Source organism: Lygodium microphyllum, chromosome 22, assembly GCF_053477565.2.
Source record: "Lygodium microphyllum isolate KBCC chromosome 22, Lygodium_microphyllum_v1.1.10, whole genome shotgun sequence".
Classification (NCBI taxonomy): domain Eukaryota; kingdom Viridiplantae; phylum Streptophyta; class Polypodiopsida; order Schizaeales; family Lygodiaceae; genus Lygodium; species Lygodium microphyllum.
Genome location: NC_141156.1, coordinates 89874280 through 89892423, shown reverse-complemented (window position 1 = coordinate 89892423; position 18144 = coordinate 89874280).

Here is an 18144-nt window from a genome sequence, read left to right as displayed (position 1 = left end):
ATCAGGAAACATGTAAGCACTTTAACCATTTAAAGACAAAAATTCATGGCCAGGTAGCATTTGATAAGCCCTTTATACAACATGGGGCTACTCTATTTGTACGAGGCGGGGCGAGTCTGGGTGATTAGGCAACTGAGGTTGTGCTGGTGAGGGGCTCCTATGAGGCTGGTCAGGGAAGATCCCGGCTGGGACCCAAATGGTATAGTCCATGGCTACAACTATTTCCAAGATGCTTTTAAACAATGCGTCAAATTCCTGCTTGTCCCGAGCTGCCCTCTCCTCTTTCGAGCACCTGGTCCCTGAGCGTCTGGTGGGAGGCTGCACGGCTAGTGTTGCCACACCTCGTGTGCTCCCTTGAGCCCTTGTCCTCTTGGCTTGGGGGTTTTTGGCATGCATCCTAGGCGGTGTCATTTAGGGCCTCTTTTCGGTGCGTACCTCTTTAGAGTAGGCACGTAGCGTTTTGGTGGGGGTGCTTGTGCTGCATGCTCCCTTCGACGGCAAATAGCGTCCTTGCAAACCAGCTGCATTGGGTGCTCCATGTCCTCTAGCATAGGGGGACCTACAATATGCGAACCGAGCATTAGGCCTTGAGGCAGGATAAAACTGTTCGCATGGGATGGATTATACAGTGGGTTATTAAGTGCACATGACAAGAAGGGGAGAGGTGAGGCATCCAGTGTTTGTTGTAGAGAGATGGCCCCCATGATGATATTCATTTGGCCTCTAACCATTAGCAGATCTTAGCTCATGCTAAGTTGTGCGGACTGGTTGTCATGGAGTGGGGCAGGGCTCATCCTCAGAAGGATAGATCGAAAAGGGGGAAAGTTGTATAGAAAGGGATGGTACCCTGTCTACACCATAAGAGATGTTGGTCAAGGCTTCCTATGTTGGTAATGAGGGTTTCATGCCCTCCCCTTGGAGGGGGGAATGGTCACATAACTTCTAAATGTGTGGTGAGAGGAGGACTTGAGGAGCTTAGCCTGCCAAACCAAACTCTTCTCCCTGCACTTGACTATCATTGCTTGTGTGTGTTGATATTGTCTATACAGGGTCACAAAATTCATTGTTTATTGATGTACAAATTTACGAATCAATGTCACTTCACGAGGATAAAAGCTAATTGTAGAATTCTGGATTGTACTAGAGTGTGGCACACGCATCCAGTACTCGTGGCAGCTTACTCAATACCGATAGATATTTTGCAACATCGAGTAGCATGGAACCTTATCCGAGTCTACTGGCAACATGTAACTCCTCCTCAGTGAGAACCTTATCAGACACAGAGTTCTCTTGGCTAGTTTCACCTAAGTCCATACCCCAAATGGTAGTCAGCACTCGGAAGGAAGTTGGTGCCACATAGGTTGGGTCTCTTTGAGACAACCATTTGGCCAATCGCTCCTTTGAGACTGTCATGATCTAGGCTCCTAGTTTAGCCATTGCAACGCGGTTTTCACACCAACATTGTTTAAATTGACTTCAACCCTCTGATTGTTGCTTTAGTTGCTCTATCTTTAAGAGATTTGGTTGGCAGAGCACATCATTGAATGTTACAGTTAAGCGTAGTTTGTCGGCTTCCTCATCAGAGATGAGTCGCATGCATTCATGCAGGAGTCTATTATAGCGCTCGTCAAGATGTTCTTGCTCTTCCTAGGATAAGGGAAATGGCAAGTATTCTTCAAGCTGCTCTTTAGGGAATGTGCTCATATCTGCTAGGACATAGACACGTGCGAACACTTTGAGCTTAGCATCCAACTCGGTTAAGCATTTTGTGACACTTCTATGTTCAAGGAGGGCTTGTTCAATTACTATCTCATATAAGGTTCTAGGAGTTTGCCCAAGCTTTAGCATAGATGGGGGCTCGGGCCTAGACAAGCAAGATTGGTCAACGCTAGGATTTCTTATGCTCTTGGGGTTTCCATGTTTCTCCTGAGGCTTTGTTATTGCGTCATGGTTCTCCTTGGATGTGACTGGTATAATTTTGTCACCCTATTGTGACAGCATTGTATCCACTCTTGATTGGTCAATGCGAGTTCTATTGTCAGTGGATTGAGTGTTGCAAGCAACCATTGATGGTAACGACTACTTTGATTTTTCAGAGCACATGGATGTGTCTGAGGTTTCACCACTACTAGGAGAGGCATCAATGGGGTCATTAGTGGATGGACTCGATGCTTTATTCCTTAGCTCTCCAGTGCTCTTGGTGTCAATGTTCTTGGGGTCCACAACCACCTGTAACTATTGTTGTTTCGATATTTTCTCCTCTTTTTCTTGGTCAGTGAAGGTGCATCTCTCAATGACTCAGGACCCTGGACTAAGTCAACTATTGATGTGCTTGGTTGGGCTTTACCATTCTCTTTCTCTAGTGCGTCCTTATGGAACATAGCCATAGCCTGCTGAATAGCCTCCCTAGGTTGTGAGGGTACAACTGCCTCCCTTTTTGGAGAGTCTAGCTCTTCCCTTCTGTTTAACTCCTCCAGCCTAGACTTCCGGTGCTTTGGAATTGCTGGAGTTGTCAATGAAGTTATCTGCGACACCTCCTCCACAGGTGAACTACTAAGGACACGTTCCGCAAGGGGCATTATCACAGCCAAGGGTTGTGACTGTTGTGATCCCTGATTGGAAGTAGTAGCAGCTAGTTCAGTGGACTTGCTATTATTGGTGGATTATGGTATCAAGTCCTTAGGTCGATTGGAAGTGATCGTGTCTTTTGTTGCCCTTAGAGCATTCACCTGAGTATCAGTTGAGCTAGCCATGGTGGATTGCATAGGCATATCCTTAGGTTGAGAGCTAAGGGTGGTGCCGTGTTCTACCTCTTGGACATTTAGAAGCTTTGATGTAGGTAGAGATTGGGATTGAGTAGCCACACTTGACGACTGTTGTGCTTCCTATGTCCGTTTAGAGGGAAGAGGGTGTAGGAGACTTGGGACTCCTAAGTGGCTTTGATACTAGCTGGGAGATTTACTCGTGGCTGTTAGATGATTTTACTATTTGCTTTGTTGAGCATTTAATCTTGCCATGAGCAATGTTGTACCTATGATGCCTGCTATCCTCTTGGGGAATCAATGGCTCCTTGGGCACTAGTGGCTTTTGCATATCCTCAACGATTACATCTGATATCTGCTTGTCAAGCACACTAGGTTGAGGATCTACCCTCCGATTGATCTCATTTGGTTTCTTGATTTCAACCATGAGGGGCTTGGTCACTCCACTGTTGTTGACTCGAGACTTGGTTTTTCGTTTAGATCTCCTCCTACACTTCTTTGCTCTTGATAGGATCTGGCCTTTAGTCAACAAGGGAGGTTTAGCAAGGGGTTTTGGCACCCAAATCCATCGGTTACCTATGTAATACCCTTGAGCACGTAGCAATACTTTGGATATCCATAGTGGCATTGTGCTAACCCTCCATCGATGCCTTTGTCTATAAGGCTTGGGCTTCTTTTGGGGTCTTCTACGATATTCATAAGTCCAAATCTCGTCCTTGGCATTGTCTCTTGACCTTCTTGTTTTAGGCAGCATGGCCTCACTCACTAGTTCTCATTGTTTGACATGTGCTTGTATCAACCCTTTCAAAAATTCCTTGCTCTCGTTAGCAGGCTTGACTGTTATGTCAACACCCTCCTTGCCTTTCCCTCGAAGTTCAATGAGGTCACCCTTGCTAAAGGTTGTGAGTATCCTCACACTCGGTAATATCAGGTGTATCCTCTGTGCTATATAGTTGGCCTCACACTTGGTTTCCATTTTGAAGAGTCTTCCTAGGAGGGTTTCCTTCCCGTAATTAGCACTATAGGATAGGCAAGCTTTCAGTTTCAATTGTCGCAAGGATTTTGCACTTTCGTATGAGTGCTTGTGGGTGTCCCCCATAAGGGCTAAGATTTGCATTAGTCGGTGTGAGCTCTGGTTGGCCTAGTAGGGTCCATGATTCATAGGTCAAGATATTAAAATCTGCCCCTTCATCAATCAGAGCATCGATAGTATGTTTTCTTTTTGTAGTGAGTTTGATCCTAAGATAAGCAGGTTGTGCTATGTCTTCGTCTTCCAGGTATTGGCTTGTAAATTTAAGCCTTCTGACAAATGCCCTTGAGTCCCCAACTGCATGACCAGATGTAGATTCTCCACTGATGTCTTGGATTGTCAGTGCAGTGCTATTCAGGGAGCATCTATCATCAGGACTGTCATATCTAGTCCTCCTCGCAGTTGCAGCTTGATGTTGTTGATTTCTACTTTGACTAGATGCAGTCCGTATGCAATACATATGTGTTTTTGCAGTGTGGCCTTTTTGCCCTTGTTGGCTAGATTGGCCCATTGATGTTCTAGGGTCTTTGTTTCTCTCTGTTCGGGTAGGGGCTTTTGGTTGCTCTTTTGCAAGTGAGAATCCATGCTCGTGTAGATCCATTACTACACTAGGGTCCAATTTGGAGGACCTGTCACGACGCGCATTTTCTCTCCAACCTACTTGGGGAGGTGCGGAGGGGGCAGAGCCCCCTCTACAGTGATCGAGGGGACAGTCCCCCCCGGCTCGAAGGGCTGTTACAATAAACACCATGCGCAATTTGGAGGACCGTTTATAGCCAAATTTCGAACTACTTGCTCTAAGTTTTAGCCCAGTGATGGATCTGTAATATGCCTTTAGCTCTACCTAGCCTTTCGAGTCAACTTCGAGGTTTAGATGCATCAAAATTTGTGTTCTAGATACCTATCCGATTTTGATAATTTTCTATCCAATTCTCAGATGTTCGATTTTCAGGAGTCCAATTATCAGAATCAGATGTTCAATTTTGGGTTGGTCTGATCAGTCCAGTGGTCCGATTTTGGCATCTGATTTCTAGAATCAGACATCCAATTTTGACAGGCGTCCAATTATGAGCCGTCTGATTCCTTGTGTCCGATTTCTAGAGTCCGAGTGTCAGATTTTGAGACTGGGTCCGATTCTTGCAATGGTCCGATTCTGGGAATCGGATGGACTGGTTCGACAGCACGGACGACGGCCCGCGGATTGCGCGCGATGCCTCAAGGTCAATGCCTACTTCCCACAGAATCGTCCCTGCCTTCCAAATAGGTGCAAAACAATATAAGGAACTTCCAAGCATACCTGGAATCAATGTGGCGTTCGAATCGATCATCACTTCAATGATCTCCTTGCAGCTCTCTCTCTCTCGCTCTCTCCCTGGCACTCCAGCTCACTCTCTTCTCAAAAGGAAGAATGTCAAATGTGGTCTTTCCTGGTTCCCTGGGCCTCTTATTGCCCCATCCCAGCCTGTTGTGACCTCAGAAGTTAGTCCCTCATACTCTTCTAGCCATAAATCTGAATTTGTGCCCCTATTTCCCTGTTTCAACCTGTTATACAGCAACAAAAAACCCTACTGTTTGCTCCAATGTTTTGCTCCTATCCTTCCTAAATGCAAGAAACAATTATAAGAAAAATACCTACACTACTCCATCATGCTTTCCCAAGTCCAAAACAACAAAAACCTACTTGCGAAGGAGATCAAATACCTCATCAAACTCCCTCGCTTGCTACCTATCTACCTCAAGCACCAGTTCGGGGAAAACCCTACTTGAATGCTCGATTCTAAGCGTGCAAGTGCTCAAGGCTTGAATTCGTTGGTCCCGGCAAATGGAACCAAAATGTGGAGCTTTTGCTCAAGTGCCAAGACCCAAGGATCGCTTATTGTTTCAAGAGTTCCAAGCTAAGCACTAATGGCTACCTCTCACATAGCCGACGTGCCATCCATATCTATGGGTGTAGTGAGCTTACCTCCATGCTGATTGAGTTACCTCCTCTCTTGCGCACTGCAGTAGCTCCATGATCCAAGTGCAAGCTTCAAGCAAGCTCCATCCTCAAGCTCCACGCTCCAAGATCCATCATCGCGAGAAAGACAAGAGAAGAGAAGAGAAGAGAAGAAGAGAGGAGAAGATGGAGAGCTTCTCCTCCCCGATCCCTCACCCTCACACACTCACTCCCTCACACTCTCACACTCCCTCTCTCAAGCACAAGCTCAAGCAAGCAAGAACAAGAAGAAGAAGAAGAAAAGTAGAGCCACTTTTGGCCACACACAAGAATGAGCTTCTCATTCCCTTTTCAACTTTATATACAAAACCCTAAATCCCTTTTGGGTGGTCATCCCCTTATCCTCTTTTTTACATGGCCAGTCGTGGCCTAGGCCCTTTTTTCCATCATCCTCCTATCTTTGTAGCTTCCTTCCTACCGCCCATCTACCTTTACAAATTGCATGGGTGAGAGCCTGGCGCTCCTTAAATTAAATCACGATGTGCTTGCACTTTTTTACAAAAGTATTGACTTGCGGTTTTCCTTGTGCGTCTTTCTCCCTTATTTGGGACTTTTCTGTGCTTCTTGTGTTTCTAGATTTTCCTTGTGTGCCTTTGTCTTCCGTTTCACTTTTCCTTGGCCTTTTTCTTCTACTTTAGCTTTTCCAGATTTTCCACCTTTTTTGTCTGACGGTTAACATTGCCATACATTAATTATGATGTAGATGCTGGAGCATCATCGATATGTTTCTTGACTATTACCGTTGGAGTAGTAATTTACTGATTCAGTCATGGTTCTATATCTTTATTCTCTATGATGTAGTATGGATGTCATTGTACTTAATGATTTCTCAGCCTTGGAATTTTTACTTAGTTGCTATTTTAATTTCATTGACACTTAGGAACGATTATGCAACTACACAAGAGGACTGTGACTATCCTAGAGGGACTCTACTCATGGTAGCTCTATGTGGCTTGTTAAGAGGTGCAAGGCCTCTAACAAGGTATAATTGTATTCTTTGAGTTAGTCTTCATCATAGTTAGTTGTTTATCTTTTCTGTCATTAGCTACATGCTTGTGGGTTTGACTCATGACTGTCCCAATCATCCATCGGGATATGCCAGGTGTTAGGGCTCAGATTCCACCATATATTTTCTATTTTATACCTTAGTATTTGTGTGCATGTAGGCTTGAAGATTTAGCATATGTAAAGTGACGTAAAATGCCATATGAAGTTGTTACCTAACATTCAGGTACCTTCCTGACATTCAGAGATTGTATCTTTTGAGATACTACGTGATGATAATGCTATCTTCAGGACAACGCCAGATTTTGGTCGCTCATATCTAGTTCTATTACTGTGTATTTGTGTCTTGAATATTTACGATGTCTATTTCAAGTTATTTGATCAAGAGTGGTCATGATGACGGAGAACTGTGTGATAGTTTTCAGGGTAGTAGTTCTGCGTTGATGACTATAATAGCTAGTTCATGTTTGCATAGTGTTTCTGAAGAATAAATGTATGAAATGGCTGTAAATCATGTCAGGGATTTTCCTGCAGTAACATAGTTGTTTTAGGCAATTTGATGTTTTTTGTATTTTCTATTATGGTCTTGATAGGCCATAATAGGCTATTCTACATGTGATGTATCACTATTATTTATATAGTAGTTGGTTTAGAGTTCAAAGTGATCATAGGGTCCTTGAATACTTCCTTACTCAGTCAAATCTTACCCCTAAGTAGCACAGGTGGGCAGCTACTTTGCAAAACTATGATTTTGACATCACTTATACAAGGGGCAAAGACAATGTGGTATTTGATTCTCCCTCTAGAATGTGGACATGTCAAGTTTTAGCTATGACTGAGTTATATTGTGACTAGATTAATGAATTATAGGAAGCCTATCTTTTGGATAACGAGCTCAATCATGTACTTCAAAAATTATAGAAAGGTCTTATGGATGAAAACTCCTATTATCAGCTTAAAAATAGCCTCGTGTGGCTTAATTGTAAGATTGTTATTCCCTCTACTTCTTCTTTCAAGGTGAAAATTATTGAGGAGTTACATTCTTCACCCATAGCTAGATACTTTTGAGTATTTAAGACCTATGATAAAATTAGTAAGAGTTTTAGGATTTTGAAAAGATGTTAAGTATTATGTTATAAACAATATGCCTTGTTAACAAAATAAGGATAGTACCTATAAGCTAGGCCATTTGTTGCAATCGTTGCCTATTCTTTTGAAAGAGAAAATGGACACATATTACCATGGAATTCATTATTCTTCTACCTATTACCAAAAAGGATTGCAATAACATTTATACCGCAGTGGGAAAACTCACTAAGGTAGCCCATTTCATTTCTACCAAGACTTAGTTCATTACTTCACAAGTGGCTAGTCAGTTCATGGAGCTGATTTTTAGGTTACATGGATTACTACATGTAATTATGCATGATAGATATACCAAGTTCATGAGTAACTTTTAGTTGGTAGTATTCAGGTCCATGGAACTAAATTAGCTCCTTCTACAACCTATCATTCGTAGGGTGATGGTCAAACAAAAAGGGTTAATAAGTGGTTGGATACTTACCTTTGCTATTTCTTGCATGATGTACAATATGCATGGGATTCATGGTTACATTTAGCTAAGTAACTCAACTCATGCTAGCATTGGAGTTTCACCCTTTGAGGCTATGTATGGCTATAAAGTACCTTTACCCATAGTTATTTTTAGTGAGATGTTTAACCCTCATGGAATGGAGGAATTGGAAAGAGTGCAGGTCCTTCAACAATGTAAGATGAATCTCAGAAAAGCTCAAGATTAGATAAAGGTGTATACTCATAAGAAGATGCGACCTTTGGAGTTCTAGGAGAAAGAGTTACATCTCTTGAAAGTACACATGTCTCAATATTCTACTCTAAATGATGGCTCTACCAATAAACTTGCTCACATGCTCTATGGGCCCTACAGGATCTTGAAATGTATTGGAGACTTGGCATATCAATTGGAACTTCCCTCATTAAGATTCATAATGTATTCCATGTTAGCTAGCTCAAACCCTTTTATGGTATACCCAAGTGGAAATAGTTGATGAGCTATCTCCTATGGATGAAAAGAACGTAATCAGTACATTCCTGAGGAGGTCATGGATCAGTGTGAAAAGAAGATTTGCCCTCACTCCATCATCAAGTATGCGATTAAGTGGAAGGGTTTACCACTAGAGGAAGCTTCTTGGAGGTTAGATTCCATTTTGGATAATTTTTCCTATCTATGAGATGCAATGGTGGTTGGCTAAGAAATAGTCACATGGGAGATAATTGCACTCAAAATAAGGTCTAGATAGTAGTTTTTTTTAGAACATATTTTACTTTGCCTAATTTTTAGACTTCAGCCACCTATATAAGGTCAAAGTACACTTCAATAGCTATGTTTTGATATATGGCGTGTTTTGTTTGGATAATTCTATCAGAAGTTATGTAAGTTTTATTCAACATGCCATGTTTTATACATCAGCCTATCTACTCTTTACTTAGGCTATTTCTTGAATATTTGAAGGCATAAATTCCTTTTTAAGACACCTTGATTATGTATATGATAGAGGCTTTCCCTCATATCTTCATTTTTGCAAATAGCTCTTCATTATTTGATTCCCATCACATCTTTTGTGTAGCTAAAATCAGAGTATTACTCTGTTTCATCCATCGTTCTTTGACATTCTAGCTTTGTTTTGTGGATCAAAACCTTTGGGTAGGGTTAGATTGTAAGAATCTAGGAATACATATCTTAGTGAGAGAGAGTTATTAATAATACCTTATCACATTGACATATGTACAAAAGGTGTGAGACATTTAATTTGTATCATCTTTGATCATATTACAATTAGTGTCTCTCATCTCACCTACTTGTACTCAGCTTTCATGGCTTCTCTCTCTTCTTTTTTGTCTTTCTAGTATTTCTCTCTCGTTGTCACTCTCTCTCTTCTCTTTTCTCCCTCTTCTACTCCTCTTTCTCTCTCAATCCTCTCCTTGATAGTTAGGGCTCCTAATACTCATAAATACCTAGAAGAAGTTGTACATTCTCGAAAAGTTATGTATTCGTTTTCCATCAGTATTTCAAAAAATATTATTGGGTATATAAAGGATGCAAATAGTCATGTTGTAGAAGCATGGAATAACCTTATCACACTCTTTGTTGCAACTACCAAAGCTAAAAACTTTATGTTGAAGTCTGAGTTAAACAATGTCAAAAGTGTAGTAATTTGTCTTCTAATGACTATGCAATGATGTTTAAGAGCATTGTTGAAGGACTTGGATCTATTAAAGTATAGGTCGATGATATTGATATATTGGCTACATGTTTGAATGGCTTGGGTGAGGAATAAAAGTTTTTTTGAACCTCCATCAACACAAGAGACATCATCCCTAATTTTTTAGATCTAATATCTATCTTAATATTATAAGAGAAAAAATTGGGTCTCACAACACCATAAGCATGAATAGTACAAAATAGATGCTCTACTCTAACACAAGTAGAGGTAGAGGTCATGGTGGTAGAGATCGTGTAGGTGGCCATTATGGGCAAAATCAAGGGCAGACTCGTGACTCATAGGAGCAACCACATACAAGTGGTACAGGTTAGTCTCAAGGCAGGGGGAGCCATAGAGGACGTGGTAGACAAAATGCAAATTATGATAATAGAGATTACTATAATTGTGGTTAGAAAGGTTATATTTCATATGGCTTTCTAGAAAATAGAAGAGGTGTAAATAATAGAAATAAGAGAAGACAACATATCATTTATGCATCTATCAATAATGAGGTTGATAATGAGAAGTTGTTTGTTATGCATCGCATAATGAATATAGTAAATGATGATATATCAGCAGTCATGATTGATGATGTATGGTATATAGACTTAGGTGCATCTAGCTATATGACATCTCATACAAAATGATTTAGAGAAATAAAAATTTCTAAAATGTTGAGTTTTATTGAAATATGTGAGAATACAATGCATCATATTGCTCATGTTGAGAGTGTCCATTATTTGTGTAGGATGGAAAAGTTAAATGTTTGGTTGATGTGCTACCTACTTAACATCATAAAGATCTTGGTCTCTATTGGAGAAATGGTTGAGCAAGGATTGCAAATAAAGTTCAATCAAAATGGCTACTTTATAGAAGATCTCACAAATTGATACAAATTGGTTGCAAAAGGCAAATGTGTGGGAAGGATATTTACCTTAGATATAAATGTACCTAAGATAAAGGCTACTATGTTTACACAAGGCACAAGAGTTGTGGTCAATGTTGACATTTGGCATAAATGTATTGGCCATGTAAATGTGCACCAGTTGAAAAATATGTATAGTCATATGAAATTATGGCATGCTTGTCTAAGCTCAAAGTGGATGATATGAAAAAAGTGTGTGAAGCATGCCAATTCAAAAAAAAAGAAGAGCATGGATTTTTTCATGATAAATATAAAAGGATGCATTTTCTTGATACTATATGTTTAAATATATAGAGTCCTACAAATACTACATCAGGCTAGATGTAAGTATTATGTAACCTTTTATTGATGATCTTACAAGGAAGGTATGGGTATACTTTATGAAGGAGTAAAGTGAGGCATTTTCTCACTTTCAAGATTTTTAAAATTTGGTTGAGAAATAAACAAGTGTGCAAACTAGGTACTTAAGGTTAGATGGAGGGGAAGAGTATCTCTCCAATGAATTCATTAATTTTTTTAAAATCACAAGGAATTCAAAGGCAATTTATATGTAGTAAACTACACAAAAAAATGGTAATGTTGAAAGAAAGAACACTCACATTGTAGAAATTGAACGAGCCTTGATTGACTTGAAAAAATGTGCCTCATTATTATTAGGCTGAAGCTATCTCTACAACTACATATATTATGAACATGACTTCCACTAGTATAGTGCATGATAGAGGAGAAGTTACTAGTAAGAAACTAGATTTGTCACATGTTAATGTATTTGGATGCATTGCACATATATATGTTCCTAAATGAGCTAAGCGATAAGTTAGATTGAAAATGTAAAAAGTGTGTATTTATGGACTGTTCCCTTGAGTAAAAGGGTTGCATGTATTATAATCCAATTACATGCAAGTAACAAGTGAGCAAAGATATTGTGTTTAATGAGATGAGAACTTGTTATGGTGTTGAAAAAAATGTTATTGTGGATGATGCAAAAGAAAGGTGATTGTAGAAAATGTGGATCCATAATCACAAACATTGAGTGGGCTGAAGAAACCTCTTCTAGTAGGTCTATTCAGAGACTGTAAAGTGGTAGATTGCATGCAAACCAAGGGGATCCACCTATAAGAAATCATCTATACAATGTGTGTATAAGGCGTATTAAGAAATACCCTTTCCTTACATGCTATAAACCCTTAAAATGACCCCGTTTACTTTACTAAACTTACAAATTTTAGTGTCTACACCATGGACCACTTATATATTATGTATGGTATACTCTCTCTTATTTGAGGTAAACTCATAAAGTAGAGAAGAAGAAGAAGAAGAAGAAAGACTAGGGTTTCAGATTTCTATCTTATGTGCATTCTCTATATGGGTTTTGTGTCTTGTAAGAGTTTAAGCTCTCTCTCTCTCTCTCTCTCTCTCTCTCTCTAAAATAGGCCTGACAACTGGGCCTCTCTATACTCGAGAAACCACACCCCCTCGACCTTGCGCGGCCAGGAGCATATAAAGGACACACTGCCCTAAAATTACTATCATGAATCTTGCATTTGTTTTAAGTTGTAGTCCAACAATTAATCCCCACACTCCTCAAAGGCAATCCCTACACATAGATTGGTATAGAATACCTCGTATAATCACAAACAAAAGGAGAGACCCCTCCAGCTGAATGTCGTGGCCCCACTGTAGCTTACACCAAGAGGATTGGCCTCTCAGTGCACCGGCAACACAAATAACACAAGCATTACAAAATCCACTCTTATCTTAGAATAATCTAGGAGATAAGATATTTCCTCACTTGACAATTTTCCAAAGAACCAAATGCATAAACCTACAGCTTAGGTGCCTCACAACTCAGCATGGGTCATGTATAAGAAACCAATTGCAATGCATCCAGAAATTACCATGTGTTATGCACAATGCAACTGTGAATGCCATAATGCTCAACCAATTATGATTTATAAATCAGCGTCATAGAGTGCAACAAACATTTCTTTTATTAATGATTTCAGTCTACATGTCATGCTTCATTGCTAAGGGTCAGCCCCAAGCATCCTCATGTGGCTTAACCCCTCTTAACTTAAGTTATAAACGTCTTATATGGTATACACAAATAAATAGATCATAATTTCAAAAATTTTCAACAACTAATGAGCATCAAAACCTCATTTTCCCCTACCATTTAGGTTGTGCATCATTGATAGATATAAAGAGTGGTTTTTTCATGTGTTTTTCTTGTAAAAAGCGGTAAAAATAAACTTTAACATGAAGACATGGCTGAACTGAGGCTAACCCTCATGCTACAACCATGACGTACATTCATGGACATAAATCATAATTTTCCTTAATTTTCTAGCACAAAAAACTAAAATTTTCTATTTTTTACCATTTTTCTTCATTTATTCAAATAAAAATTTTGATATTTTCATTTATGAGTTGGTACTGATCACAATTATTGAGCATTGATTTTATATTCATTTCTATTCCATATGAACCCCAAAATCAACAAAACCCCCAAAATTTATCATTTTCATGAAAATTGCATAGTTGCGGGTTTTGCATATTTTGATGTAAATTATTAAATGACTAAATTTTTTGGTTCTCTTCAAGTTTTCTAATAAAGTTCAACATTTTCAATCAAATGAATCCATTTACAAACAATTTCATCAAATATCTTTCATAAAATGAATAAAATGAGTGCTTACGCATAGAAACCCAGTTTTAGAGGCTCATATTTAATGGTTGGGAGGCCATTGACACTTATTTTCTATTGCCATTGATGCTCTCTCCAACTCTGATCTATGATCTCCTCCACCCCGCAACCATTATTCCATTAGCATCTTGAATCTCCAACTCATTCCCTTTCTTGCATAAATCTATACGTGTGAATAACCCTCAAGAGGAGAGAGGAGGGAGGATAGAGAAAGACTAGAATTTCAACTCCACCATCAAGCACGCATTGTGCAAGAAGAGACTGGCATTGGAGAGCAAAAAATTGAAGGAATCGATTGTCATTGTTTGATACATGGCTTGTTTTCAGGCTACAATGACCCTCTCCACCAAATCGTCGCCTTTGAGGGTGGGGCGGCACGTTTTGGATGGCACCATTTTGAAACTGTGCCCCCCCACCCACAAATCATGTTTTTTAGTTTTAATTAGGGGGGGCATTGGCTCCCCCAAAGGCATGCCCAAATTTTAAAATTTCTAGCCCCTTCTGGCCTCTGGACCGGACTATTCGACTTCACATCTCGACCGTTCGACGCCCGTTTCCAATTCCAAAAATTTCTTCCTGATTGACTTGACACCCCAAATGGTCCCAAAGCTCTTTCTCTTCAATCCGACTATCAAAAAGATTAAAATCCACAACCACCGCAACAGTCAAAGTTTTACATTTATGTCTTTCTTGGTATCTAAAATTGTTAGATCTTCAAGTTTCACTTCCGTTGACTTTAAATTCCCACCTAAGATTTGCACATATCTGCTTCTTCTCCACACTTTTTGGTCTTTAAAAACTACTCTCATTGGCAACCGTAGGATAGGGTGAATCAGCCCGTCGAATCCTACGAACTAATCTACACAAATAACAACCAAAGAAAGCATAAAGCTACGACAAAAAATATACCAACAAAGCACAATAATAGCTCTCAACCACCCTACCCCCTGATAGAATCAAGGTATGAAAATCCATAAGGGATAGGCCCAGCATAATCTAACGAAAATCTAAAGCAAGTAGCTAACCAACTACTCTAACATGAACTGGCTAAAAAACCCATCAAACACATCATCCTAGTGGTGGGCTAAACTACCTACCTAACTTAGGACAACTAGGCTAAGACCTCCTACCAGGTGAGGACTCCTATAAGCGTAGAGTGACCCAAGGAGAATAGGGCATCATCCTCAAGTCCTGACTCGATACCCAAGAACCTACCAAGCTCTCGCGAGGCGTCACTTAATATTTTTTAATGCTCACTTTTATTTTCACTCCAACCTTCCTTTCTTTTTTTTTCGGCTAGTTGCTACCCCTAGGAAGATAAGGCATCGCGGCCCTAGGTCGAGGCCCTGGGTTGACTCATCTCTAGGGACCTACCAAGCCTTCACCAGGCAATAATCAACTGCTTGGAGGAATTTTCTCATTTTTTCTTTCTTTCTTATTGAGGGGTTAGAACCCCTTTTTACACACCTCTATAATTTTTATCTTGGGATATATTTAGAACATTCTCTTCTTTGATATTTTGATAGGCTTCTCTAACTGCCTCACACTAGTAGGGACTCCTAGGAGAGCTAGCTAGCAAGCAAGAAGGACAGGGTCACAAGGACTACCCTCTATCACTCGTCTTTAATGCTTGACAATGTTCTAATAGGAGGTAGACTACTCAAATCTCTACTAGATATACCTAACCAAACTCGAGGACTTCATGCCTTGATTTGCCATTCTCCACAAATGAAAAAATAATAATCCCCACAGACACATATAGCATTATTAGTTTAAGGGAAAAAATCAGACATGCAACGAAACCACCTGGAATGGACACAAGAAGCTCCTATGCAACAAAGGCTCCATCCAAGCACTTCATCCAACTTGTGTGATGTAGTCACTAAAATAGAAAACCATTAAACATACCTACACCAAACAAACATATGGCCCTCTTGGCCTAAAGAAATATAACATTTCACAACCAATAGAACTGGCCCTCTTGGACTTGAAAAGTAAAACATTAGAACTCGACAAAGATGGCCCTCTTAGCCTTATGAAATAAAATAGTTTAATACCATTCAGCATATCATGCTGCTAGAACAATCCCTTGATCCTAACATCACTCCACTAAAGCACAAAACTAACCATGGATAAGGCCTCATAGGCCCTACACTAAGTGCATTAGGTCATTAGCTAAACCCCCTTGCATAAATAGCAAGGGGTGTCCAACGAATATGATGATGCACAATCCTATGCATCCATAAGAGAGTAGGAAGGTGCTTTTGCTACTCGAATTATAACCCAAACTAACCATTGGCGGCCGAAATATGACATGTCAACCAATAAGGCTCCAAAGTAGTCCATGTGAAATATGCAGGATCTAGAGCATGCTAGATGTGGAAGCTATGGAGGTTGAAAGAGGAAAAAGAAACTCATGAAGACATTGACCCTGACTAGAACAAATTGTTACACAGGTGAATTAGGTTCCAAGATTGAGACTTGGACTCATAAACACAATCTTGTGTATTGACAGTGACATGACACTTTACTGGAAAGAAAAGAGTGCTATCATTACATTAGAAAAAGAGTGCAAGTACAATGCTTTATAGGAAATGAGTGGTGGTGCTTTCTCCTATTGTGCATATGGGATTTTGGTCCTGAGCCCTCACTGCTTCTCACAAAGGGACTGAAGTAGGTGTGATTGCAAATATCTCAACACCCCTCTTCAATCACAACCAGAAGTACAAAGCGTATAGAGGCTTTAGTGAAAGCAACACCTACAAAGTGTGGGCACACCATAAACATGGCAAAACACCAGAGGCTATCACAGAAAAGGCTAAGTGTGGGTACGACGAACACGATGGACATCTAGAGGCTGTAGCAGGGGCCTCACAAAGTGTACAGAGGTTGTAGTACAAGGATATTTGAGGAGTTTACAAGTTTATGTTTGAGGCATTAGGGCTACAAAACTAAAAAAGTCTATTTGAATAGAAGGACTGATGAGGTTTGTCCTTCTCTTGGTGGTCTTCTTCTTCTTCTTCCTTTGCTCCGTTTTCTTCTTCTTCTTTGACTACAACTAGATAGGCCTTTTGGGACCTCTTTCTGGCATGGCAGAACTTCTCGATTTGTTCGGTCCTTTTGTAGAAGTCATAGAAGAGCTGATCCTTCTTGCCTTTGTACTTGTTGTTGCAAACATATAATGCATGTTCATCTCTAGAGGTACTTGGTTCTTCCTTAGTTTTTAGCTTCTTTTTCTCCTCTAGCAGTGATGCTTGGATATCAACAAGTTCAGGGTTTGGCATGTTGATTAAAGTTTTTGATACATTATTATATTCAAGAGGCAAACTCTTAAGTAGAACACCAATGCAAACATCTTCTTCTATTTTAATGTTGATTCCTGCAAGTTGGGTTAGAAGTCCTTCCATGTAATTTAGATGTGTGGCAAGTGATGTGATGGACTTCATTTCAAGCCTGAAAAACTTTATCAGGAGACCATACTTTGATTATTTAGACTGTGCACCGAACAAAGTGTCAATTCTCTTCCATGTATCCTATGAGATCTCACAGTTATCCACATGGTGGATATAGCTATCGTCTAGCTACAGTTTGATAATGGCCCGAGCCTTATCATCATTCTTTTGCCAAGTGACAGCAAGATCTGCATCACAAGGTTTCTTTTCTTTTCTAGTGGTAATGATCTAGAGGCCCTTCTTCATTAGGATCAGTTTGATGCGGGTCTGCCAAGTATAAAACCCGACTCCTTTGAAACGGGCAGTTGGAGAATCTTTGCCCATGTTCGACAACTTGAGAGACTAGCAGCAAATCAACTTCAGACTTATCAAATTTTAAGCAGCCGAGGAGTTGGTTGAGATGTGTCAAGAGACACAAGTGTTTAGATCACTAAAAAAATGAGTGTCAATAGACACTATGTTTCTTCCCTGAGTCTTTCAAACCTATAAAAATCCTTCAAGTTCTTTCATATCCACATCTTCCCCTTCTTGATTTGATGCTAGGACCTTCAGTTCTGAGTGGCAATGGGTTGTTCCAGTGGTGGCAGAAGAGAGAAAATGATGAGATTTTTTAGCTTGGTGAAGTTTGGCTATGGAGTCACAATTAGAGTTTTTTTGACATTGCATGAGCTACACTTGATCATTTTGAAAAATTTTTTAATGGAAATGTAGCTTTGTTGATGCTCTACCAAAACCCCATGATTCTCCTCAAGATTGATGCATGATTTAAGCACGCAGGGCAGGCGACAGCAGCAAGCACAAATTTTGTCAGTTTTTCACGATTTCATCAATGCTGGTCAATTTCTGCGTCAATCTCGACATTTGTTGTACTAGGATGGAGTGCCTGATGTTAAGAATGCTTTCCCTAGAATACATAATGATCAATGGTGGCCTGTAGTGAGAGATCCACAAGCTCCAAGGTGCCTAGGTATGGCTTGACTATGGAG